Here is a 27,092-nt window from a genome sequence, read left to right as displayed (position 1 = left end):
TGGTTAAGATACTTTCTAGTGAGCTTCTCATAGATTACTCTTTTCAAACTTAGAAAGTAAAAGTAGGCTTTTATTGATAATGTCTTCTCTTAAAAAGCCAATGTTTTTAACTTAAGAAAAACATGTATGCAGACAGAGAGATATGGATATATCAATTTGAAAACCCAGCTCTGGTTACATAAAACTGAATGTTAAAAGATAAATCATATTTCTATTGATGGAACCCAGATGTTTCTAGGCAACTTCACCCTGAGACTTTTCAGGTCACTCCTAATATTTGGAACCCACCTTAACAACAAACATCAACATGGATGCACCTACAAAGACAAAACTGTGAACACTTCCAGCCTCCAAATTAAAGGGTATGAGCAAGGACACAAACTTGTAATTTGTCAAATGTCAGACTACAAGGATGAATTCTCTCTTCTGATGTCTGACACACATTATTTCTGTGTTTGAAAAATCACAACAGACTTTGTTCTAAAGAATACTTTTATGCCTACCAGTCTATCATAGGCCAGGGTGATAAGAAATCTATTTAAGAAATTTCCAGGATTCCATACAATTTTGCATGCTATATTTAATATAGGCCTAAACATTACGTTCTCTGCCTTGTCCCACAAAGGATCCTATAAACTCCTGGGAGGGAGGGGCTACCTCTGTCTGAAACTTCATTAGCTTTATAGGTAGATCTTCAGTAGATTTTGGGCTGGAGAACCTAAGTGAGAAAGGGGATTGTCCTGAAATTACCTAGTGACTCACCTGTAATTCTTTATTCTATAGTCCTTGTCCCTTCTTTAAAGATTTTGATATTATTATTGAATTAAAGAGATTCTCTTTTATCTTTTTAAGGGCTATTTCTGCAAAAACAAATAAAGTTTGTAATAGCATAATTACAAATTTTGATATTAAATTGGAGTAAGAAAAAATTGCTAAGTATGTATGTATGTATGTATGTATTTATATGTGTGTTTATATAACATTCTATTGACAAAAGCTATTTACAAATCTCATAACCCAAGTTCTCATTCTTCAGGACCACCTGGATGACAGACAAAAGAGGTTTCCAATGTGAGTTTAAGGAAGCTCAGATCAACGCTCCAGTTCCCGGACTGGGTCAGGGTGAAGTGCGGCTGCAGGGGTGAGCACAGGGAGTAGGCGAGTGGCTCCGTTGTTAACAAAGAAGGGAGCAAAGGGTACGAAACAGGAGAAGTGAAGCTCAAAGGGGCCCTGTGGAACAAATGATGACATTAAAGATTTATTTTTTTACTTAATTGTTTAAAGCTACTTTGAAGAATAATAAGAAAGGATAGGTCGCTGCTGGGAGGAGATGCTTTGACAAGATAACAGCACCAGAGAAAAGGCAGAGCAACCTGAACTCCTATTTTCCTTCCATTAAAGAATCGCAGAACCATATAATTTTGGAGCTGGAAAGAAATGCTGAGATTGCTTAGTCCCACCCTCCTGTCTTTATAGATGAGGAAAGATACACAGAGCCATTAAATGACTCATCTGACACCTCCGTCAAGGAAGGCAGAAGAGAGGCAGAAAAGAGAGGACCATGGGAGGGAGAGAGAAAATACAGGATTCAGGATGCTTTAATGGCATTCTGGTTGCTGGTACTTATGAATTTGATCCAGGGTTTTGAGAGAGCTAAAAAGTGTGCCCCTGGAAGCAGAGATGTTGTCATTGAGAAATTATGGACAATGCGAGAAGTGTCCAGATGCCAGATGTGAGCAAATAACAGTCATCTTCTTTTAAATGGCGAAAGCAAACTCCAGGAAAACTAGAGGGCAATAAATTTAATGTTCATTGCAAGGAAAATTCTCTGGAATGAAACAGTAGAGGTGACTAGAGATTATCACCAGGAGTCAGTGATAAATATTAGGTGTGGGAAAGAGATTTACAAAATGTAATTGCCAAGAAGAGCCATTTCTCCTGGTGTAACAACCAGATTAGGATGACTGTAGCTTCTGAATTGTAAATACTACCTTATGTGCTTAGGAAGCTTTTGAAGCAGAGCCTAGATGAGGGAAACAGTGACCTGCCGTGTCTAGGGAAGTCTTTCATGTAGGGGTACTTGGCTGGGAGGGATTTCTTGTCAGAACAGGAATATGATACGTTGCCCCAAGTTGGGAGCCAAGGACCAAGAGAAACAAGTGGACTCACTGAAACCTAAGATTCAGGGCAGACCAGAGGGAGGAGGCTGTGCTGACCAGGAGGCCAGGCAAGTCATATTACCCTGGGAGGCTGGCCCATCAAAGAGCGGGACCAGAAAGCTGTGTGATCTTGAAGTCAGGCAGCTAAGACTGGAGCCACTTTAATTAATTAACTCATTCAAAACACACGTATTTATTGAGAACCAGATGCCACAGGAACTTTGCCAGGACTGGAAATACAGTGCCTGTGTCAAGATCTCACGAAGTAATGAACAAGTACCAGTTAATTCCAATACGTGATCCTTCTGGTGGTACAAGTCTCCATGGAAACTTTGGGAGGATTGCTGAGGGATGGGATGTCTGGGCTCAATCCTGAATGACACATAGGACTTAACCTAGAAAGTGACAGGCACAGGGAAAAATGACACTGTGGTCAGTTGGAGCAATGGTCTTGGGTCATACAGCAAGGTTGGCATCCTGAGAAAAGCAGAATGGGGTGCGCTTTAGCAAGAACAATGCTGTATAGAGAGTTGTATTTTGAGAGGCATTTGTAAAAGGTAATGCATACAAGGAGCACAGGGCAATGTTCTCGAACGCAGGCATCCCGCATCGAGCCTCATCCAGATTAATGCAGCATGCCAAAGCTAAAGCACAATGAACCAATGAGGTGTTTGAAGAATGTTGGACCCAACATTTCCTCATCGGTGAAATGCAGGGCACAGAGGCAAGAACCAAAGCTACCCATTCCTCTGGATCTTTCTGGGGAAAAGTGGGTGTGTGGCTAAAGGAGGTGGGAGCCTCCAGAAGGGGTCCCAGATTTCTGGCTTGGGCAACCAGGTGAATAAGGCGGCTCTATACTGAGGTTTCACAGGCACAAAATAGCAGCAATAGTAGGCAGGAAAGACTTGCAATTAGGAGTGGATGTTGATAAAGTGAGGACCAAGTCTGTTGTTACGTAAACTTCTAGAGACATGACATCTTAGGAGGAGGATCAGTTTACTGAAAATAAGAATAAGACCTAGGGAAAGAGAAGGTTGTGGTCTAAGGCACTGCCTTTCACTACTCCTGGCCAGAATGAATACCTGTTGGTAAGGTAGGGAGGATTTGTAGTTCAGTGAGAATCCCTTGCTGTTGTACTTTCGTAATTAGTCACACATATGCCTGAGTTAGTTACTGACAAAACTTTGTATAAGAGGACCAGGCTTCATTCTCCTGTCTAAGGTGGAAGCCTTTTAAGGCAAGCCAATGCCATTGGTTCTGTCTTCTTTTATAGGCAAAGCAAAGACAGATCTGGGATGTGATCAGACCTGCTGAGGTTACCTCGGCACTGCTCTGGCTACCCTGTCTAGCTCAGCCCATGCTGAGGGTCCCTCACAGCAGCAGCTGGCACCTACGGTGGGTGCATCTCTCTGGAGATGGAAAACGTAGGGCCGGCATGTCTGTCTGTTGCCTGGGGGTAGGAATGAGTTGTTTACTTGTCTTTTTCTTACCCGAGCTTGGAAACTCTGTGAGAGAAGAAGAGTGGTGCTTGTCTAGCAGCAGTTTAAGGTTTAACATGAGGAAAAATTTCCTGCTGTTAGAGCTACCCTAAAATAAGAGGGTCCTTCCATGACCCTGAACTCTAGTACCTGGAAAACTTCAAAGTGAAGCATCAGCCAGCACTGAGGGTATGTTGAAGGGATTCCAGTGCTGTCCAATATGGCGGCCAATAGCCACATGTGGCTACTGAGCACTTGAAATGCTGCTGGTCCAAACTGAGATGTGCTGGAAAAGTGTAAGATGGACACCAGATTTCGAAGACTTAGCATAAAAAAGAAGAAGGTAAAATAGCTCTACTCTACAGCAATTGTTTTGAATGCATATTGAAATTATATTTTGCGGATATTAAATTAAATAAAATATTATAAAATGAATCTTACTTTGTAAAATGAGGCTCATAATAAATTAAAAATTACCTATGTGGTTCACGTATTTCTTTTGGACAGAGCTTCTCTAAACTGAAGTCGAACAGTCCCACTCTCCTGACACCAGGCTGGGCCTAGTGGTTCTGTTCTCGATTTTGATGGTGTTCCACACAGAGAAGAAAGTCTCATTAATTGAGAGCATTTCCCATTTATTGCTAGTCAGTGGCATTCCACATACTTCATAAATACATGGATATGCAGCCCCACCCTCACAGGAAAATTCTTGCTTTCTCTCTTTTCACTAAGTTATAAATGGTTCCCATGTTGCCAACTTTTTGTTGTTGTTCAACAAGAAAAATAATTTAACCTAAAATATTGACATTCAAACAAAAATATCCAGAAAGACATACTCTAGAAAGCATTGTGCTTATTGAGGATGCAAATCAATGAAGGTGAATATCCCTTGTCAGAGAAGTTCCTATCTAGTTAGTTAAAATAATACCAAGCCACAAGCATTAGCTAAGTTTAATGTAATTGGCTTCGAATGAAATGATGGAATCAACAGAACCATTGAAACTCTTAATTGAATGGGATGCGGTGGGAAAAATGGATTACTTATTTGTATTGCTAAAACCTCTTGGCAGGTCTGTAATAGCGCGTGAGGAAAGAAATTTAAATTTATGCCTATTCAACTGTGGAGACAGAGCATGTTGCTAAGGTGCAGGAGATTTCTCTGAGTGCAGCGAGAGGTCAAAGCAGGGACACTGGTGCAGACAGCAGCATTTACAATACAAATCTGTCCTTTCCAGAAAACAGAACCCAAGCAGACCCAGGAATATACTGGCCTGTATAGGTATGACCTCCCTTATACTTCTCACTGATACGAGTAAATGACAGCTGAAACTTCAGAAGGTCGTAAAAAGGCTTTTGCATGTTTATTTACAATGATTTTTATAATCAGTAACTATTAATCACTACCTTACTCTAGTGGACACCCTTGCAAATCACAGCGTGAACCTGGGACCAGCAGTGTGACTGTCGCCAGGGAGCTTGTTAGAAATGCAGAGCCTCAGGCTCCATCTTGGGCATTTGGAATCAAAAATCTGCATTTTAACAAGATCCCCAGGTGAGTCAAATGCAGGGGGTTTGAAAAGCTAAGATTTTTTCCTTTGTAGAAATATACCTCTCTGTCACAGCTGCTTATTTTCTTGTAAAGGTGACCTCCTGCCTCTCACTCTGCTTATGAAAAGAGCACCTGAATGTTGGGGATCCTGGTTGGAGGCAGCTTTCAACCCATCCCTGGTCAATTAGTGCAGCTTTTAGCTGCAATTATTGGACATCACTGCTCCTCCCCGAGTGCTTCTGACACCAGCACACAGGTTTTTACCCCGTTCCTTCAATGGGGCAGGCTTTCTGCCAGAAGTACCTATTTTCTCTCCTTTTGCATCATTTGATTTTCACCAGAATGGAAAAGCTTTGAATTATCAGTTTTTCTAAAGCGAGCCACTACTGTCTTTTTTAAAGTAGAATGCACTTGCCACTCAACTGCCCGTAATCGCAGCCAGAGCTGTGGCTGACCTGGGGACCATTATTCAGCAGAGTGCTATTACTTTACACGGGGAAAGTTTATAGATTTAGACTTTACACACATGAGGGAGGAAAAGAGTCCAGATAATGAAATAGAATTTTAGAGAAAGAAATAATTTGTACAATAGTCAGCATAGCACAGTGGTTAAGCGTCTAGGCTCTGGATTCAGGCTAACTACGTAGAAATCCTGGCCCACCCTCAATGGCATTGGCCAGTTCCTTGCAACTTAGGTTCCTCATTTGTACCTTGGGAATAGTAATAGTGCTACCTGTCAGGTGGTTAGGAGGATGAAGTGATACAGGTAAAGCAATTAGCACAGTGCCTAGCAATGGTAAATTCTCAACAGCATTTAGTGTTGGCTATTATTAACAATCCTGAAGATTACTTCCTATCAAAACACTGCGATTTGGTTTCTGAATTATATGGCATTAGGGCAAACTTCAGTCATATTTAACTAAATATGTAGATAAAAATGTAATAAACTAATTTCTGTAAAACATGCTAAAATATCAAATTACTCTCTCTCTCTTTAAACCAGGAAGAAAGCTATTTTGCGTTATTAGAGATGTAACAAAATCCTACTATTACTACAGTGCAGGCACAGAGCCTGCCCGTTAGAAGGCACGTGGTGGAACCTGGAGCAGCCCAGTGTTGACTAATTACCTTCTCAAGGCTTCTAAGGGGTCTCATGGGTATTTTACAGGTTCCACCAACCCAAAGAAGGCTCCAGAAGAGGAAATAGGATTAACTTCTTGATTAGAAGGGTGATTAAACACTGGAACAGGATACCAAGAGAGGCTGCAAGATTTCCATCTCCAGGGAACTTTTAAACAAGAGACATAACTGTCTAGCTTGCGTGATTTGGGTCTTCTTCCTGGAGGTAGGACGTTGAACTAAATGAATTCAAACAGAAAAATGTGTATATTTAATACGAATGTTTTTTTTAATTGGTAGGATTAATTTCCTTGTGATTTATAGGTAACTAGACTCCTGACTGTCCTCCAGTCTCACCTGAGAGGCCAGCTCCCTCCCTTGGCCACTCTAACTGTACTCAGCATGACTGTAATTTGCTTATTGACGTGCCTGCGTCTCCTTGTCTCCTCCATTAGACTATGTGGTCCTTGAGGCTGGGATTGTCATTGTGTAGCCACACGTTAATACCTGGTGCAGGAGAGCAGTAGGGCAGCCAATTAGGTGGGTAGATGGAAAGGTATTTAAAGGAACTACTGATATTCTACTACCCAACCTTTAGGTAGGTCATTCATTAATTTATTCAGTATTTATTGAGTTGAGCTATGACAAAAGGAATTCAAAGAATATTTTTACAGTACCTCCTATGCACAAGGCAAGCCCGTCCCCAAGGAACTGATTGATGGTAGAGCCAGGTGCACAAAAACCATGTTTCTACCACCAAAAAGTCTAGCACTTTCAGACTTAAGGAAGTGTCTGCTACAGGTTGAAAACAACATGCTGCAATTCCTCGTCTCTCTTACAGAACTACTGAGTAACTTCTTAAGCAACCCATGTGTTCTGCCTACCCTGAGAACTACGCAGCACATAGGAAGGAAGTAAAATATACCTGGTTGCCTCGGATGAAGGTGTTAATGAAGATCCCTTCAGTAAGATGCTTTTCTGGTCCACTTTCCTACTTGCTAACTTTTACGTCAAAGAAAGGTCCCTGAGACTATTATTGCCACGCGCAGCTGTGGGGTGTGTGAGAATGGTGGGTTTTCCTCCTCCAGAAGGAGGCTTGCTTCATTCACCAGCTCTCTCGGTTAAGGGAAAGGCCACAATCTATCAGGATTTCACTTTCAGCATTCAAGTGACTGGCCTATAAACATAATTTTTAACAGCTTTTCTTCAGCAACTCTGACTGTTTAATTAATCTTCAGCCATTAACCATTCATTTAAAATGCCACTTATGAAATCTTAATTTTGCACATTATCAGCTGGTTCACAAATAGCTAACCATGAGCAGAAGCATAATGATCACTCTCTCCCTGTTCTTAGAGCCCAACAAGCTTAGAGCCAATTTGGCTTCTTAATTAACCATATGCATACTAGCATTTAAAATTAAATGACAGTTTTTTAAAAAAGAATTAATGCACAGGGAAATGTTAACATGAACATTATTCTGCTGCCTTTGGAAAAGGCCTGAAGGCAGTGTCTGGCCAGGCCACAGCTTACTGTGGGTGACCAAACACTACACTTGTGGGGATGTTCCTCACCTGAGTGGATTTCCCATAAATGAGTGCACACTTGCAATGATAGTTTGGATCCATTGTTCAAATCCTTCAACTTGTATGTTTAAAGAACAATAAAAAATGTCATCCCCAAAGATACTCATTGACACTGGGCATTTGATAATACCATACTCAGCAGCCCAGCCTTTTTCAGTGGTTGACCCCCATTAGGTAAGTCAGTTCAAACCAAATAATGGGACAGAGGCGGATTAAGGGCAGTTGAGGCTCCGGGCGCAGAAGGAAATATTGGGCCCCTTAAAAAAAAAGAGAGGGACAGAGAAAATAAAAAAATATGTTAGCCATATTTTATGCAGCATAGTAGTGAACCCAAACTTGGTGTCATTAGAAAAAAGTGTAAAGTTGGGGTTTTGCAGGGCCCTTCAGAAGTTGGGGCCCAGGGCACGCACCCAGTGTGCCTGCCGTTAAATCCACCTCTGAAAGGATATTCAGGGCAAAAAATAATAATAAGTGTCAGCTGATGCTGAAATGATTTTTTCTCTAAGTAGGACTCTGGTTACTAGAGACTTCAAGGAAGTCACTTGCAATTTGACAGGTGTCAGCTAGGGTCAAGGTGCGATCTAAAAATGGCACAGAATTGTTTAGGTTGGTTCATCACAGTATGGAGGGCTTTTTGGCCTGTGAGCCAGCACCTGGGTCACATCTGAGATTGGACGAATGGCTCACATCAGAACAGCTGCAAACTTCAGGGACTACACTATGCGTTGCTACTAGATCGGATAGGTGGCAGTAATATACTCCCAGATTATACACATCATATTTTGGAGAATTATGGTGATCCTGGGCACTTCTTCTTTTATCCAATAAAGAGATTGCAAGGACAAACAAATGAAAAATCACAAATGAAAATTACGTTGCATCATCTACTAAAACTCCATGCTCCTGGGATGACAAAAAAAATGGATAGAGTGTTCAACAACATTGTGGCAGTGAAGATGGGGAAAATAGCAGGCCATTTTATGAATCACAATGTGAACAAGGTAAAACACCTCAGAATTCATTAGGCACGCAGTGTAGGAGACAATGGTGGTTATGAGCCTTGTTTTAGTTATTCTATACCTGCGCAAATTACTCAGGCTGGTTTTGACTGAGAATGCATGTGCAGGTGTCAAAAAAAAAAGAAAAAATCCACAAAAAAACCAACAACAACTAAAACATTAAGACCGTAATTTGAAACAGAAATGTACTGACTGAAGAAACAACTTATAACCAAACATGCACATAAACAATTTGAATCTCAGTAAACTTGGCATTTTGTAATCTTGTTTGCAATTCAGCTTTTAATCCAAGTAAGTACTTAAAACACAAGCATAACTTGAGTCTGCAATTTCTGGGACTGTATTCTAAGAGAATTACAATAATTTATTCTCCTAGAAGGCCTTTCAAACTGAAAGGAATCATGAGAACTTTCCAAAGAATAATGTATAAAATCCACTGAGCTAGATCCATTATGTGATTCCTTCACTAGTTCAATTCACTTAAGGAACATGCATTGGGTACCTGCTAGGTGCTAAGCACTGGGATGCAGATATTTAAGGTAAGTCTCACCCACAAAAAGGTAGAGTTCCATTCGGCAAATGTGGGAGTTACCCACAAAGTTTGTTTTGATTTCAGTACTTTGGAAAATGCTACAAGGAACTAATTGTGATTGTTAAGCTGCTGATTGAAGAACGACACCTTAAACAAGTGATTCACCAAGTATGAAATCCCTGCCAGCAACAACAGTATCACCGGGGAGTTTCTTAGAAATGCAAATTTTAGGGTCCCATCCCAGACCTGGTGGGTGGAGCCCAGATCTGTAATTTAACAAGTCTTCTGGCGATTCAGACTCAAGGTCAAGTTTGAGAACCTCTTCCTCAGACAATTCAAGGTTGGCCTTTTACTGCAGAAGCAGACATTTACTACATTAATAAGGAATCTCATAGCCCTGAAGATGAGTGAAGGGGTGGAAAATAAGTTAGATCTGTTGAAGCTACATGTCCCTGGATAGGTTGAGAATAATGGATACCCTGAGATGTGGTAATGAAGAAAATGGGAACCTTTTTTACATCATGATTTATGGTGAAGCATATCTTCTAGTCCAAGGGAAGAGACAGAAGGTATGCAGACTGATTAAGTCATCCCATTACTAAGCCTCTGTTCTGTGTTCTTTGTGGGTGTTGGTCAGAGGACCTTCTTTCACGTCTTCACACACGCAGGCTCTTTCCATATCAGGGCTCGCTCCCAGGCTGCTCTTCTGTTTGAAATGCCTTTTTGCCCCTTTTACTACCAAATTTCTCTTGTCTACTCACACTTCAAGTCTCAAATGTCACTTTCTTAGTTAACTCCTCCTTGATCTTTCATAATGTCAAATATGTTTACAGGACCTTGTACTTGTCCTTGGTAGTTATAATAAAATATTTGACATTTGTCTCTGCCAGTAGATCTTAAGTTCCATGATAGTACAAACTATGCTCAAATCTTATTCAATAAATATTTGTTGAATAAATGGGGATTTAATTTGTAAATTTTATGGGATTCAAATGAATGTGAAAAGAACCACAATTCCTAACCTCTGGCCTGGGTGTTAAGAAGGTTCATAATACATCATCAGTGGTTCCTATAATCCCCTCTTTTTAGACTTTTGAGATATTTCTATTGATATTTGTTACATTCTTCACCTGACTGGTCTACTGAAGGGCAACTTGACCAATAGTGGTAGAAAAATGAAAAAATAAACAAACAAAAAAACCCCGAAAGCAAAAACAATAATGGATAAAATTCGCCAAGCACTCAATACGAGCCAGTCACTGTGCTACAGGTCTAACGTACATTAGCTCTTCCAGTCTCACAGAATTCTAGGAGTCATAGCCTCATCTACACCCTAGAGGGGAAGACAGAGAGGCTTGAAGATATTACATATTGTGTCTGAAGACCGCAGAATGATAGAGTTAGGATTTACACCTAGGACTTATGCCCAGCTTTAAATTCCATGTAATTGACTAGTAGGAGAAAGACTATAATCTCAAGAAAAGTAATAAATAGTTAAATACTGTTCAAGAGACAATGCAATGTAAGATGTAAAATGTTTGGACATAATTAGGTTTCAATGAATACTATTATTAGCGATCATCATCATCATCACTATCACCACACTTAGTCTTGAAAATATTTGTATATATTATGCTCATAGATTATAAATCCCACATCTGAACAGATTCTGGAAATACTTTATTTCTGATATGGCTAAGTTTGGAGAAATTCTCTCTCAGAAATAAATGACCCAAAAGGAAATTTATGAACTGAGGCTCTTCAAAACTGCATGTAGACTCAAATGGTCTAAAAATTACTGTTGACGTCTACTGCTTTACATTTTTTGTTTTCCAGTGCATTAGTTTTGAACTTAGAAATCACACAGCCTCATAAAAGTTCTTGCCCAGCCTTGAAACTGAAATTAAGCATGTATAAGCCTCTTGGTACTGTAATGTCCTGAATTTCTGCAATACTTAGGTCGTGTTCTGCTTCTCAGTCTTGGCATTTCATGGTCGTCACTCCCATCAGTGCCCAGATAAGTCAATTCACAAGATACTTGCCAGCTTTCACCAACACGGCCTTACTGTCAGAAGAAAAAGGCTGGAACAAAGCTGTCATGAGTGGAAGCTGTGGTAAGCTGTGGTAGACCACAGGAAAACACGTAATGAGAGAAAGGGCTGAACTTGAGCACCACCGGGTGAGTTCTTTGCTAAGGAAGAACATTGAGACATGAGCAGCAAGAAAAGAAAACAAACTTGTCCTCTCACCTGCTAAATGATGCCACTGAAATGGTGAGGATGGCCTCTGGGGTCTCTAAGTGAGAGCATGGTAGGGAGAGGTAGCCTTTAGACATGTTACTGATGCCAAGTCCATGAGACCAACACTCAAGAACACAAGACTGAGTGCTGTTCTGTGGGGCCTCAATAAAAAAGATCGATATGAAAAAATTGAATGCTAATGATGAATTCCTTCTACAACTTTTTCAAAATCAGTGTATACTTAGATTCAATTGTCAAATCAGTTACAAGTTCCTAGTATGTATCAGGTACTATACATGTGGCTTCCATGTATATTATTTTTTAATCCTCTAACAAAAAAGTTAACTATAAATTGATGTTATAATACTTAACATTAAAGAAGGGTGAGGGAGTTGCATTTTTGGTACTGATGGAATAGCTTGTTTTACTCTCACTTTCCTAAGAATAACCAGAACTGAACAAACTTAGGAAAACAACAACAACAAAAAGAACTCTTTAAAGGCACTGGATAACTCCCAAGGCAGCCAGAACTTGAGGGTCCAAGATTGATTTGCAAAAAGTAAGTAAGGACATTGAAATGAGACCAGTATTCTGTGTCACTTTGCTTTACAAGTTATTTGCAAATTCATAAGTGGCACAGCATCAAATGCTAAAAAAAGAAAAGAAGAAGAACAGAGTTTAGTGGCTAAGAGACCTGCAGACTGAGCAAATATTTTGACAGTCTTATAAGGTTGGAAAAATAGAACTTATAGTTCATGGTCTGACAAGAAAGTTGGGCCTGATAAATAATCCAGATTTCTAGTTAGGATCACAGGAAGACTACACTCCAGGAGTCAGGGTCAACTCCGAATAGACTACCCTCACAACAACTGAAACTCAGCTTCCAGACATCTCCATCCAACACTGGATTAAGGCAATATGTTCCTACTCTAACTGCCCATCAGAAAGCAAATATAAATCCTCTCTGGAAAAATAAAACATTAGCTTGAAATTATTTCTACAACTTCTCAACCAGTATGTTTAGAATTTGATCAATGCTTCTCAGGAATGACTAAAAACCAAGGGGAAAATAAAAGAATATGAATTGACCCACAGATAATGGAGACATATACATTATTAGACATACTTCTTAAAATAACTGTAATTAATAAAGTCACAAAGAAAGATAAGATGAAGAATGTTATCAGAGAAGTAGAATCTCAGGGTAAAACAAATGGACATTCAAACCTGAAAATTACAATAACTATAATTAAAAGCTGAACAGGTGGGTTTAATAAAAGATTGGGCAGAGAAGAGGCAATATTAATTACCTGAAAGATAGGACATACAAAAATAACAAAGCTAAAACACAGAGAATAAAAAATAGGAGCAAAGAGTAAGGAGCATGTTCACTTATTTTTTATTTTTTTAATTTAATTTTTATTGTATATTTTTCATTACCATTTAGTCCCCTTATTCCCCCTCCCCAAGCAATCACCACACTGTTGCCCATGTCCATGAGCCCTTTCTCCTTTTTGCTCAGTCCCTCCACCCCCTAGCTTGACCACTCCCTTGCCCTCCGCCAAATGTCATTCTGCTGCCCATTGACGAGTCTGTCCCCATTTTCCTTGTTAGTTCAGTTTGTTCATTAGATTCCACAATGTAAGTGAAATAGTATTTTTGTGTTTCTCTGACTGGCTAATTTCACATAGCATAATTTTCTCCAGGTTCATCCATACTGTCACAAAGGGTAAAATTTTCTTCTTTTTTTATGGCTGAGTAACATTTTGTTGTGTTGATGTTCTGTAGTTGTTTAGCCACTCACCTACTGATGGACACTTGGGCTGTTTCCATATCTTGGCGATTGTAAATAATGCTGCAATGGACATAGGGGTGCTTATGTTCTTTTGAATTAGTATTTTGGTTCCTTCAGATATTTTTCAAGAAGTTCAATAGCTGGGTCCAAAGGAAAATCAATTTTTTATTTTTTGAGGTATCTCCATACTGCTTTCCACAGTGGCTGCACCAGTCTGCATTCCCAGCACCAGTGAAAAAGGGTCCCCTTTCTCCTCATCCTCGCCAGCACTTGGTGTTTGTTGATTTATTGATGATGGCCACTCTAACCGGTATGAGATGGTACCTCATTGTGATTTTAATTTGCATTTCTCTGATTATTAGTGATGTTGAGCATCTTTTCACACGTATATTGGCCATCTGTATGTCTTCTTTGGATTAAGTGTTTATTCAGGTCTGTTGCCCATTTTTTAATTGGGTTGTTAGTTATTTTGGTGTTGAGTTTTAAAAGTTCTATATCAGTTTTGGATATTAACACCTTACAGATGCATCAGTGAATACATTCTCCCATTCTGTGGGTTGTCTTTTTATTTTCTTGATTATTTCCTGTGCTGTGTAGAAACTTTTTAGTTTGATGTAGTCTCATTTATGTATGTCTGTGTGTGTCCCCTGCCTGGGGAGGTATATCCAATATAATATTGCTATGAGCAATGTCTGAGATTTTGCTGCCTATGTTTTCTTCTACGATTTTTATGGTTTTTAAGTCTTTGATCCATTTTGAGTTTATACTTCTGTATGGTGTAAGAAGGTGGTCTACGTTCATTTTTTCTTCACATATCTGTCCAATTTTCCCAACACCGTTTATTGAATAAACTATCTTTAGCCCATTGTATGTGCTTGCTTCCTCTGTTGAATATTACTTGACTATAAATGTGTGGGTTTATTTCTGGGCTCTCTATTCTGTTCCATTGATCTAAGTGTCTGTCTTTATGCCAATACCAGGCTGTTTTGACTACTACGGCCTCATAATATGCTTAAAGTATACTTAGATATTAGGTAGTGTGATTCCTCCAACTTTGTTATTTGTTCTCAGAATTGCTGTTGCTATGGGGGGCCTTATGTGGTTCCATATAAATGTTGAAATATTTGTTCTAGTTCTGTGAAATAAGTCATTGAATCTATAGATTGCATTGGGTAGTATGGACATTTTAATGTTAATTCTTCCTATTCATGAACATGGTTTCTCCTTCCACTTATTTGTATCTTCTATTTCTTTCTTCAGTGTCTTACAATTTTCTGAGTACAGGTCTTTTACATCCTTGGTTAGGTTTACTCCTAGGTATTTTATTCTTTTTGTAGCAATTGTGAATGGGATTATTTTCTTAATTTCCCTTTCTGTTCGTTTATTATTGGCACATAAAATGCAATTTATTTCTGGATATTAATTTTGTATCCTGCTACTTTGCTGAATTCATTTATCAATTCTAGAAGTTTCTTGGCAGAATATTTGGGGTTCTCTCTACACAGTATCACATCATCTATAAATAATGATAGTTTTACTTCTTCTTTTCCAATTTGGATGCCTTTTATTTCTTCTTATCTGATTGCTGTGGCTAGGACTTCTAATACTATGTTGAATAAGAGAGGTGAAGCAGACATCTCTGTGTTGTTCCCAATCTTAAGGAGAATGCTTTATTTTTTGCCCATTGAGTATGATGCTGGCAGTGGGTTTGTCATATATGGCCTTTGTTATGTTTAGGTATGTTCCCCCTATTCCCACTTTTCTGAGAGTTTTGACAATAAATGTGTGTTGAATTTTATCAAATTCTTTTTCTGCATCTATTGATATGATCATGTGGTTTTATCCTTCATTTTGTTTATGTGGTGAATCACATTTATTGATTTGCAAATGTTCTATCAACCTTGCATTCCCAGAATAAATCTCATTTGATCCTGGTGTATGATTTTTTTTTATGCATTACTATATTCAGTTTGTTAATATCTTGTGAAGGATTTTAGCATCTATGTCTATCAGGAATACTATTGGCCTATAATTTTCTTTCTTTGTAGTGCCTTTATCTGGTTTTGGAATTAGGATAATGCTGGCTTTGTAAAATGAGTTTGGGAGCCTTCCCTCCTCTTGAATTTTATGAAATAGTTTGAGAAGTAAAGGTATTAGTTCTTCTCAAAATGTGTGGTAAAATTGACCTGTGAAGCCATTTGGTTCAGGGCTTTTGTTTTTTGGAAGTTTTTTTTATTACTGCTTCAATTTCATTAGGTGAAATCTGTCTATTCAGATTCCCTGGTTCTTCTTGCTTTAGTTTTGGAAGATTGTTCAGCCAGGTTGTTCAGTTTGTTGGCATATAATTATTCATAATATTTTCTTACACTTGTTTGTATTTCTTTGTGTCAGTTGTTATTTCTCCACTTTAATTTCTGATTTTATTTACCTTTGTCCTTTCTCTTTTTTCTTGATGAGTCTGGCTAAAGGTCTGTCAATCTTGTTTATCTTTTCAAAGAACCAGCTCTTAGATTCTTGATATTTGTATTGTTTTATTTTAGACTTAATTTCATTTATTTCTGCTCTGATCTTTATTTCCTTCCTTTTGCTAACCTGGGCTTTGTTGTTCTTTTTCAAGTTTCTTTAAGTGTGAAGTTAGATTGTTTATTTGCACTTTTTTTTTCTTTCTTTCTTTTATTTATTTATTTATTTATTTATTTATTTATTTATTTTTTTTTTTTTGAGGTAGGCCTGTAATGCTATGACTCTCCCTCTTAGGATTGCTTTCCCAGTGTACCACAGATTTTGGATTGTTGTGTCCTCTTTTCATTTGTTTCAAGGTATCTTTTGATTTCTTTCTTGATTTTGTTGTTGACCCACTCATTGTTTAATAACAGGTTATTTAGCTTACATGTCTTTGTGTGTTTTTCAGTGTTCTTGTGATTGATTACTAGTTCATAGCATTTTGGTCAGAGAAGATGCTTGATATGAGTTCAATCTTCTTAAATTTATTGTGACTTGTTTTGTGTTCTAACATGTGGTCTATCCCAGAAAACATCCCATGTGAACTCAAAACATTTGTATATTCTGCTTTGGGAAGATATCAATTAAACTAATTTGATCTAATGGGTCATTTAAGGTTGCCATCTCCTTGTTGATTTTCTGTCTGGAAGATCTCTATTCATTGATGTCAATGGGGTGTTAAAATCCCTAACTATGACTAAAGTTCTGTTGATCTCTCTCTTTGGGTCCATCAAGATCTGCTTCACATCTTTAGGTCCTTCTATGTTGGGTATATAAGGGTTTACTAGGGTTATATCCCCTTGTTGGACTGTTCCCTTTATCATTGTGTAGTGTCCTTCTTTGGTTTTAAAGTCTATTTTGTTGGATATAAGTACTGCTACCCAGCTTTTTTCCCTTTCCATTTGTATGGAATATTTTTTTACATCTCTTTACTTTTAGTCTGTGTGTATCTTTCAATCTGAGATATGTTTCTTGGAGGCAGCATATATACGGGTTTTGTTTTCTTATCCATTCAGTTATCCTATGCCTTTTGGTTGGAGCATTTACGCTATTTACGTTTAAGGTGATTATTGATAGATATGTATTTAGTATCATTTTATTGTTAATTATTTTCCTTTTTTTTTTTCTTTTTCTTTTCCTTCTTCTTAAGCTCCACAGGGTGGGGCAGAATTCCTGCAGGTGGGACTATTGCTTCCCTTCAAACTGATGCAATTCAGGGAGGAGTGCTATGCCTGAGAAAGATGGCTTCTGCAGTATGGGGAATGACTTAGCACAGAGATTTTGGTGGCTGTTCCTTCAGTTCTCTCACCAGAGCCACCAACTACAGACTCTCCTCAAGTGTCTCTAGTCCACTCTGCCCTTCCTTTGCTGGAGCCCAGGGTAAGTGGCAGCAAATGGAATTTTACTCATTGGCTCTTTAAGAGGCTCTTTGCATCTCCAGCTGTTTCCTCTCTGGAAGACACAAAACTTGCTGCTTTTCACAGCTGGATGATATCTGGGTTCCTTCCCAGCTCTGGGGCTATAGGCTTGGAGACTGGCTTGGGGTAGACCCCACACTTCTCTGTGGTAACCTCCAGCCACTGAAATATAATATCTCTCTGGAACTTACGCTGCCGCCCATTGGAGCCCAACCAGCCCTATTACACCTCCTCCACAATCCTACCAGTCTCATTGTGGTGAAGTGGTTTCTTCTGTTTGTCCGTGGTTATAAGGCTTCTCTCCAGCTAGTGTTCAGGTGGTTATTCAGGATGATTTCTCTCCAATTTAGTTGTAATTCTAGGTTGGTCCTGGGAGTAGGTTTGTGGAGCTTCCACTTACTCCTACACCACCTTCAGACTATGTACGTTAAAAAAAAAGGTCTAATATTTTTGTGTCATTGGAGTTTCAGAAGAAAAAGCAAGAGAATGAAAGTGAATGGCACAAAAAACAATATTTCAGGAGATATCAGCTCAGAATTTTCCAAAATTGACAAAGGACATTAAACTACAGATTCAAGAAGCTCTACAAATTCTAATCCAGTTTAAACACAGTACCACACACATACACACACACACACACACACACACTCACACATGAACACACACCATAGTAAAATTGTGAACAACAAAGTCAAGTTTTAAAGCAGTCATAAAAAGATCCATTATTTTTAAAAAAGTAACAACAGCCTGTCAACAGGTTTTGATAAAAACATCGAAAGCCAGAACATAGTGGAATATCTTTAAAATGTTTAAAAGGAATAACACCTGATAACTCCTACCCAAAGAAAGTATAATTAAAAAAAAAAATGAAATAAAATTTTTTAATACAAATAAAAATGGAGAGGATTTGCCATAGGAAGTTATAAGGGGAAAAGGAATAATATTCTAGATGGGAGCAATGTTTCTGAAAGAAATAAAGAGAAAGAGAAATATTAAAAATAAATGAGTAGTTGTCATATAAAACAATTACTGTATTGTAGAGTTTAAGACATATGTAAATTTAAAATACATTAAAAAAGATCTTAAACATAGAAGGGGTTAAATGCAGTTAAAGTACTGCAATTTATTTTGGATTTCTGTAATTCAAGAATGAATGTTATCATCTTTTGAGTACTAATGGCACTAAAACAGTAAAAGAATGTATAACAAACTCGTAGAGGGGAATAACTGAATAATAGAAAATGCTTGATTAATAATCTTTAAAAAGAAAAAAGGAAGAAAAATATAAAATAGCTATAAAAATAGAAAATAGAGAGTAAGATAGAAATTACATGTAATGAAATCAAATTATATTTCCAATATTATTAAATGTAAACATACTATTATAATTCAATACAGATATTGTTGGACTGGATATAAAAACAAAACAAAACCTAACTCAATATAAGTGTCCAGAAATATTGAAAGTAGGTTAAAAAATATATACTAAGAAAAAAATTATGCAAAAGAAAGATGGAATAGCTATTAATATCAGAGAAAGTAGATTTTACTGAAGTAGGCATTACTAGACATAAGATTAATTATAATAACAAAAGGGTGGATCTTCCAGAAATATATTACAATCCTAAATTTATATGAATGTAATAACAAGCTTCAAAATGCATAAAGTAAAAATTGACAAGACTAAAAGAGAAAAATAGACAAATCCACAATCATAGGAGGCTATTTTAACTTTAAAAGAGAAAGCATAAAGTTGTACAGAGCATGTTGCATGAAGTTCAACATATCAAAAATTTATGAGATACACATAAAGCAGTGATGACAGGGAAACTTGTAGCATTATATGCTTATATTAGGAAATAAAAAGGAGGTGCACTTTCCTACTCACAATGAAACTAGTATTATCCTGATACCAAACCTAAGGAGATTACCACTCCCTCCCCACAAAACTACAGACTAATATCTTTTTATTAATATAGATGCAAAGTTCTAATAAAAATATTAGCAAATAAAATTAACATATGAAAAGAATTGTACACCATGATCAAATAACTTTTAATCCAGGATGCAAGGTTAGCTCAATGTTTAAAAATCAGTAAATGCAACCCAACATGAAGAAAATAAAAAATCACAGAATTATATGAATTGAATCAGAAAAAGCATTTGACAAAACTCAACATCCATTTATGATTAAAAAAAGAACCCTCATAAAATTAGGAATTAATGAGAAACTCCTTAACTTAATAAAGATTTCTACAAAAAACTTACAGCCAACATTGTACTCAATGGTGAAAGAAAATGCTTTCTCCTAAGGTCAGGAAAAAGTCAAGAATGCTCACTTTCACTATTGCTTTTCAACATAGCACTGGAAGTTCTAGCTAGTGCAATAAGACAAGAAAAATAAATAAAGACAGGCACTTACAGAGAGGAAAGAAAAATTATGTTCACCTAAAAATCTATAGGTGATTATTCATAGAAGCTCTACTTGTAATAGCGCCCAAATTGAAAACAACTAAAATGTCCCTCAATAGGTGAATGATTAAACAAAGTGTGGTGTATCCATACCATTGGAATGCTACTCAGCCATAAAAAGAAATAACTGGGACTTCTAGCCAAGATGAAGGCATAGACATGCTGCGTCTCCCTCCATAACTAAGAAGAAATACAACTATCTCAAAACTAGAAACAACCAGAAGTTCCATAAAATCGAGCTGCATCGAAGTTCAACAAACAAAAATATAAAGAAGAAATACTCATCCAGACAGGTAGGAGGGATAGAGCCCGGACAGAGAGGATGCAGTGTGGTGGTGGCAGCAGCGGCGGCAGTGACAGGCCAGCGGAAAGCACAGTTACACATTTAAAAAAGTTAGGAGGGACACCTGGGGAGCGTTCCCAGCTCTTCACCAGACCAGACTGCGCAGCTCATGGTTCCAGCACCAGGGAAAATCAAGCCTCATTGCTTCTGTGAAAACCAGTGGGGGTTGGGGCAGAGGAAGAAACTGCCAGTCTCTCAGCAGAGTCCACTTGTTTAAAGAGCCTCCATGGTCCTAGAACATCCACAGACCCACCCACTCTGGGAAAGACAGCCAGGGGAACAGTTAGAGGGGCGCTAGTCCGATATGGAAGTGGGAGAAGTGCCTGGAAAAGGAGCGAGTGCTGGAAAAGCAGCATTGTTCCCTCTCAGACTCCTCCCACACATACAGTGCCACCACATGGTGGAACAGGTCACCCTGTACTGATGAATCCCTAAGGCTCCACCCCTTACAATGGAATAGGAGCTGACAGCTCTACCTAAGACACAGAGGCAAACACAGGAGCCTGTCAAGATGAGGAAACAGAGAAGTATAACCCAAAAGAGGGAACAGATCAAGGTTCCAGTGGAAGAACTAAGTGATGAGAAGATAGCCAACCTAACAGATGCAGAATTCCAAACACTGGTCATAAAGATGCTCACAGACTTGACAAATATGCTTGAGTATGGCAAACACATAAAGAAGAAGTGAAGGCAATGCTAAATGAAATGAAGGAAAATCCACACAAAACCAATGGTGAAGGGAAGAAAGCTGGGGTTCAAATCAATGATTTGGACCACAAGGAAGAAAAAAACAGTCAACCAGTACAGCATGGGGAAACAAGAATTGAAAAAAATGAGGAGAGGCTTGGGAACTTCTGGGACAACTTTAAATGTGCCAACATCCGAATCATGGGGGTGCAGAAGAAGAGGAAGAGCAAGAAATCAAAAACTTATGTGAAAAAATAATGGAGGAAAACTTCCCAAATTTTGCGAAGGAAATAGACATACAAGTCCAGGAAGCAGAGAGAGTACTGGGTGAGCTGGACCCAAAGGGGATCACACCAAGACACATCATGATTAAAATGCTAAAGGTGAAAGATGAAGAGAGAATCCTAAAAGCTGCAAGAGAAAAGTGGAGAGTTGCCTACAAAAGGGTGCCTATAGGACTATCAGATGATTTCTCAAAAGACACTTTGCAGGCAAGAAGGGACTGGCAAACAGTATTCAATGTGATGAAAAGCAAGGACCTACAACCAAGATTACTCTATTCAACAAAGCTATCATTTAGAATGAAAGGACAGATAAAGTGCTTCCCAGACAAGGTAAAGCTAAAGGAGTTCATCATCACCAAGCCATTATTATATGAAATGTTAAAGGGACTTACTTAAGAAAAAGAAGCTCAAAACTATGAACACTAAAATGACAACAAACTCACAACTATCAACAACTGAATCTAAAAAATAAAAACAAAACCCAACTAAGCAAACCAGAATAGGAACAGAATCATAGGTATGGGGATCATTTGGAGGGTTATCAGCTGGGAGGGGGAAGGGAGAGAAATGGGGAAATGGTGCAGGGATTAAGAAGCATAATTGGTTGGTATAAAATAGACAGGGGGAAGTTAAGAACAATATAGGAAAGGGTGAAGCCAAAGAATTTATATGAACGACCCATGGACATGAACTAAGTGGTGTGGGATTGCTGGAGGGAAGAGGGGTACTGGGCAGAAGGGAGCAAAGGGGAAAAATTGGAACTACTGTAACAACATAATCAATAAAATATACTTAAAAAAAAGAAATAACTGTTGGTATTTGTAATAACTTGGATGGATCACAAGTGCATTATACTGTGTGAAAAAGGTCACATACTTCTCTACTTATGTGACTGCATTTATGTAGCATTCTAGTAATAACAGAATTATAGAGATAGGAAACAGATTAGTTATTACCAGGAATTAGAGATGGTGGAAAGAAGAGTGAATAACAATAAAGGGATAAATTACCTTTGTATCTTGATTGCAGCAGTGATTATATGTGTAATAAAATGGCATAGAACTAGACACACATACTTACCAATGCTAAATTCCTAGTTTTCATGTTGTACTATAATTATTTAAGATGGAACCACTGGAGAAAACTGGGTGATGAATACAAGGGACTTTTCTGTATTATAATTGCAACTTCCTATGGCTTTATAAAAATTTGAAAATAGTTAAAAAATGATTATAACTATATATAGTTATGGCTATATATTATAACTATAAGCACCTGGTTATGAAAAAAAGCAAATAAAAATACATGAAGTCATGGTGGCAAGAACTGTCCATCTAACCTGAAAAGAAAATCTACTCAATAGAGAAATAATACTGTGAAATTCTCCAGACAACTTCAATTTTCTCCTAGGGGATTAGTAGTAATCTTAACAGCAGAATGGTGTAAATGCTGAGGTAGCAACAAATATGTAAAATATTAAAGTTAAATGGTACTTATGAATGCCAGATGCTTTTTTTTGTTTGTTTACCTATATAAAGTCTGTTAAAATCTTATAACAATAGTCTTTTGTAGATACTAGGATTATTCTCATTTTATAGATGAGGAAACTAAGCCAGAGAGAAGGTAAAGGGAGTGATATAAAAATATCTTGTCAGGCTTTGCTCTAAGAATGGACATGTTATTGGCCCAGGCCACCTACTGACCTTGACATACAAAATCGACTTTGTCTGCATTGAAGAGAATATCCCTTCTAGTCTTGTGATCAGAAGTCTTGGCAATTTGGAAAGTCAGAGGCTAAGTAATGGCTAAATTCAAGGGAATCCAGAGTGCTTGCTCAGGATTAACTGAAAGTCTGTGCAAAAACAGTAGCTACTGAATTCTATTTTCTGCATGGGTTCATATCAATCTCAGTCAGCTCTTCAGAAGGGAGGGTAGTCTACAGCACATAAATAATAAAAAAATCTCTTTAAGATGTTAGATATGTATGAGTCCTAACATTAAAACTATCTTAAAACTATCTTTTATTGCCCTTTCTCATCCCACTGATTATTTATTGTTTGAAAAGGTAAATACAGGAAAGCAATTGACCTAACAATGGCCTATTCTTGATTACACATTACATTAAATACAGAAATTATAAAGGGGGCACTTTGGAACTTGTCTTCAGCATTGGAAAAAATTGTGTAATGAAAAGGTATATGGTTTTACCTAACAGATTAATGCAAACCACAGGTCACAAGTGGCCTGGAGTAAGTGCTACCGGTCAACACAAACCTAGTGCTACTACAGAGAGGTAGGTCAAAGCCCAAGGCTTCTGTTACATCATTGTGTCTCTCTGGTCTTGAGTAGGGTGTTTTGCATATAATAGGCATCCAATGTTTTTTAATGAATCAAACAAACAAATTAATTAGTTAATCTAGGAGAAATGTCTGGCAGATGAGGAGCAATGTGCATGCTCTTCGTACATGCTTATTGCTTTCCAACTTTTCCTATTGCAATCAGCAGTGGGAAACCCATTTTGCATCATGTCCTAGTACTCAGCTACATATATACCCTGTATACACATGCACATATATACATTTTACATACAGCTGTAACTTAAAGAAATCATGGAGCAACTCTTACACTCATTACAATCTATACAATGATATTTTCTAATCTTTCTATCCTATTCTCTTTAAAGAATGTTGGTTGTTTCCACCAAACTGATTTCAGCGTATACTTATACATCACAACCTGCAATTTGAGAAATGCTAACATAGCTGCAAGCTCATGCATGGGTTTTGGAGTTAGACCTGGGTTAAATCCTGGCTCTGTCAATTTATTACCTGTGTCACCCTAGGTAAGTTTCCTAATTTCTCTGAGCCATCAGTTTCTTATTTGTGTAATACCTACTCTGTTATCTTTCTAAAGCTTGAATCTCAACACACCATCTCCATTTCAAAGGTTCCCTGTTGTTCTTGAGCTAAAGGCTAAATGCTTCATCCTTGATAATACGGCCTTTAATAATTTGGCCTGTGTTTGCCTTCATCTTTTTCCTCCAGCTGAACCTAATTTACATACCACTCTATACCTCTTCTTATACATAAAGTTCCTTAAACAGTTTCTCTTTGGGCCTATGTGCATGCTCTTCTGCCCACTTGATTAATTTCTACTTGTTCTTTAGGACATAAAATAGATTCCCTCAAGGAGCCTTCACTGACCACCCCCACCCCAGAACTGCATTCAGTGCCCCTCTATTATGATCCTATAGCATCTTTGGCTTACCCTTATCATAGCCTATCACCATTGTTACTCCAAAATATCAGCTGCATCCTCTGGAAGTCAGAAGACTCTCTATTCTGTTCTATTTTCTTTGTGTTATTTTATATGTTTAAAAAAACTCTATATACTCTCTTTATCTCCTCTAAGTAAACAGGATAACTTAGATGAATATATCCTAAGAATTGGGTCATTTGTTTGAAAAACAGTCAAGTCAATGCTTAAATGACAGCTTTGAGAAATCAGAGTAACCCTTTGGCAAGCATTCTTCAGCATGCTCACTTACTATCAGTGACTGAGGATGGCAGAGGAGCGGAGGCCTTGGAAATGGATGGCCATTGAGTACCAACCCTCCTTGCCTAGCTCATGTATAATAAGGAAAAGGTTGTCTACATTTGTCACTCCTGGAAGCTGACAACTTATGCAGACATAAGTCTAGTGAAGTCCCAAGAGTAGGACTTTCAGAAGATAGAAAAAAATCAATGAGAACATCAAGTTTTAAAGAGAGGGAATGGAGGAAAGTAGTTAATGGTATATCAGTTACTATTAGCACTTACCTGGTCCTAGATATTCTTTCATTAAGAGATTTCTCATTATTGTTTAAAAGTCACTTAAAAATTGATGGCAATATGTTCTAAGAAAAAAATCTGATTGCTTTGTTCAGTTGATGAATTTTAACTTTATGGAAACAGAATTTATCACTGAGGTTCACAAATGAAATGAGATCACTTCGGCTCTCTTGGTAGAAACTAAAAGCACATCTCCAAGTAATCTACTGTATTCACTCTTCAAGGCCCTACACAGAGCCTCATAAGCTGAGTCAGAAGTAAGAAGAGAAAAGCTTCACTTCTAAAAAACTTAAGAAAAATTAACAGAAAAAATCACTAGAGACATAAATTGGGGACAAATACCAAGAAAGGAATGAACTCTGCACAACAAAGCTGTGGCTCAATGAAATACAAACTCTTTGAAATCAAGAAATGAGATGTCAATTTTCCTGCATTGCCCAATAGCACAAAATATGTTCACATCCACCTGTTCACACCTGGCTACCAAGCTTTCATGTTAACACTTTTTTCTATCCTTCATCACTCTTAAATTGAAATTTCCCAAAATGTACTTTTTCAGTGATCATAAAAACTAAGAACGTATGTCCCTCACTTGCTTTACTTAAGTGATATTAGAAGTTATTCACACTGAAATATTTTTGTCTCAGGTTTAAAGGAAGGTCTACATAATAAAGATAGCCTCCCATAGGGAGTTAATAAAAATATATTTGAACAGATTTGCAACATGGAATTAATCTATAACTTTTACATTATTAAAGGGAAGTGGAATTATCTATAGGTAATCTGTGTGTGTCAGATTCCATGGAATGACTCCCTGAAAGCCACTTGCAATTCCTTTCTCCTTTGCCTTTGAAATACTATTTGTCAGTCCCTTTTACAGTTACCAGTGACTTTTAAAAAGACTTTTTACCAATGAGACGTTGTCTTCTGGGAAATGTTTTCAAAGGGATAAACTTGCCTGAAATACTCCATTGGCCATTTGCCCCTTTCTCCTTGGAAAGTGGACATGAAGCCTAGAGCTGCAATAGCCACCTTAGAATCACGATGCAACATGAGCACGAGGCCCAAGCATTGGGGAAAGCAAAGTAGAAGAATGAAAAGAGGTCACTTTATGAGGCCAGGGTCACCTAAATTACTTAAAGGGTGAGATAAATATATCAACTGAGTTCTCTGTTGTTTACAGCCAAACAGCATCTGACTGGACATGTTGTTGTTATTGACAGCTCTTCTGGGGCCCATAGAAATTCAGCTAGTCCATTCTAGGAGTAACTGTTGAGCCCAACTTCGAACCAAATGAACATTCAAGTGACACGGCAGGAAGAAAGTGTTAGTTTTAATGACAAGCGTAGGGACGTCTAATGAGCTATAGTTTTTAACGAGCAATTGACAAAGTAGGTAAGTGAGTAATAACTCTTCTTCATGTATGCATGATATGACTGATCTAAAATAATCTGAGCTAGTTTTCTTGCCTTTTATCCCTTCACCTTCTTTTCTGTTTCTACTTTTTGTTTCCGATGATTGAAATACACCAGCAAAAATTTGGGCTAGCGTTAGGAATTAACCATTAACCATGTATCCATGGAACAGCCAGAATCTAACAGGTTCCTAAACTCATGAATTTAAGGGTCAACAGCTAGATATAATCAATAATTTTTCTAAATAGTTATATTTAGTTCAATAATCTTATTAATATATATCCCAACAATATGTAATATCGTCCAATAGTATATAGCATAATAGCCTTCCTAAACAGGTATTGTATTGTTGTTGGCAGCCGTCCGTCTCGAGAGACGATGGTGTAGCTTCTTAAGAGTCTATCTGCACCGCCGAGAATGGTTGTGCAGTCCGACTCGGGAGTGACACGGTATCTGTCTCCTCCCGTGTTGAATCGACATCTTGCGATGACGCTGGAGTGTCCTCTCCAGTGAAGCTGAAGCTACAGAGCCTGGGCAGGGTGATATGGAGGGTCTGCTGTTGCCCATGCAGCAGACCTCCCCTCTCTTCGCAGCTGAAGGGTCCAAGGGAAAGACGGAGTCAATACAGCTTGGCTTCAGGTGCGCCGCAGGAGTTGCCGGTGAT

General features: G+C 38.0%; 1 protein-coding gene across 1 annotated transcript in view; it reads right to left on the bottom strand.

Moving 5' to 3' along the window:
- PARD3B (par-3 family cell polarity regulator beta) overlaps positions 1-27,092 on the bottom strand; it is a 966,908-nt gene that overhangs the window by 125,126 nt on the left and 814,690 nt on the right. The window lies entirely within an intron of this gene.

The sequence above is a fragment of the Furipterus horrens genome, unplaced genomic scaffold (genome assembly GCF_987537825.1).
Source record: "Furipterus horrens unplaced genomic scaffold, mFurHor1.1.pri manual_scaffold_1, whole genome shotgun sequence".
NCBI classification, from domain to species: Eukaryota; Metazoa; Chordata; class Mammalia; order Chiroptera; family Furipteridae; genus Furipterus; species Furipterus horrens.
The sequence above is the reverse complement of the archived record's forward strand: the minus strand, read 5'-3'. Positions and strand labels throughout refer to the sequence as shown.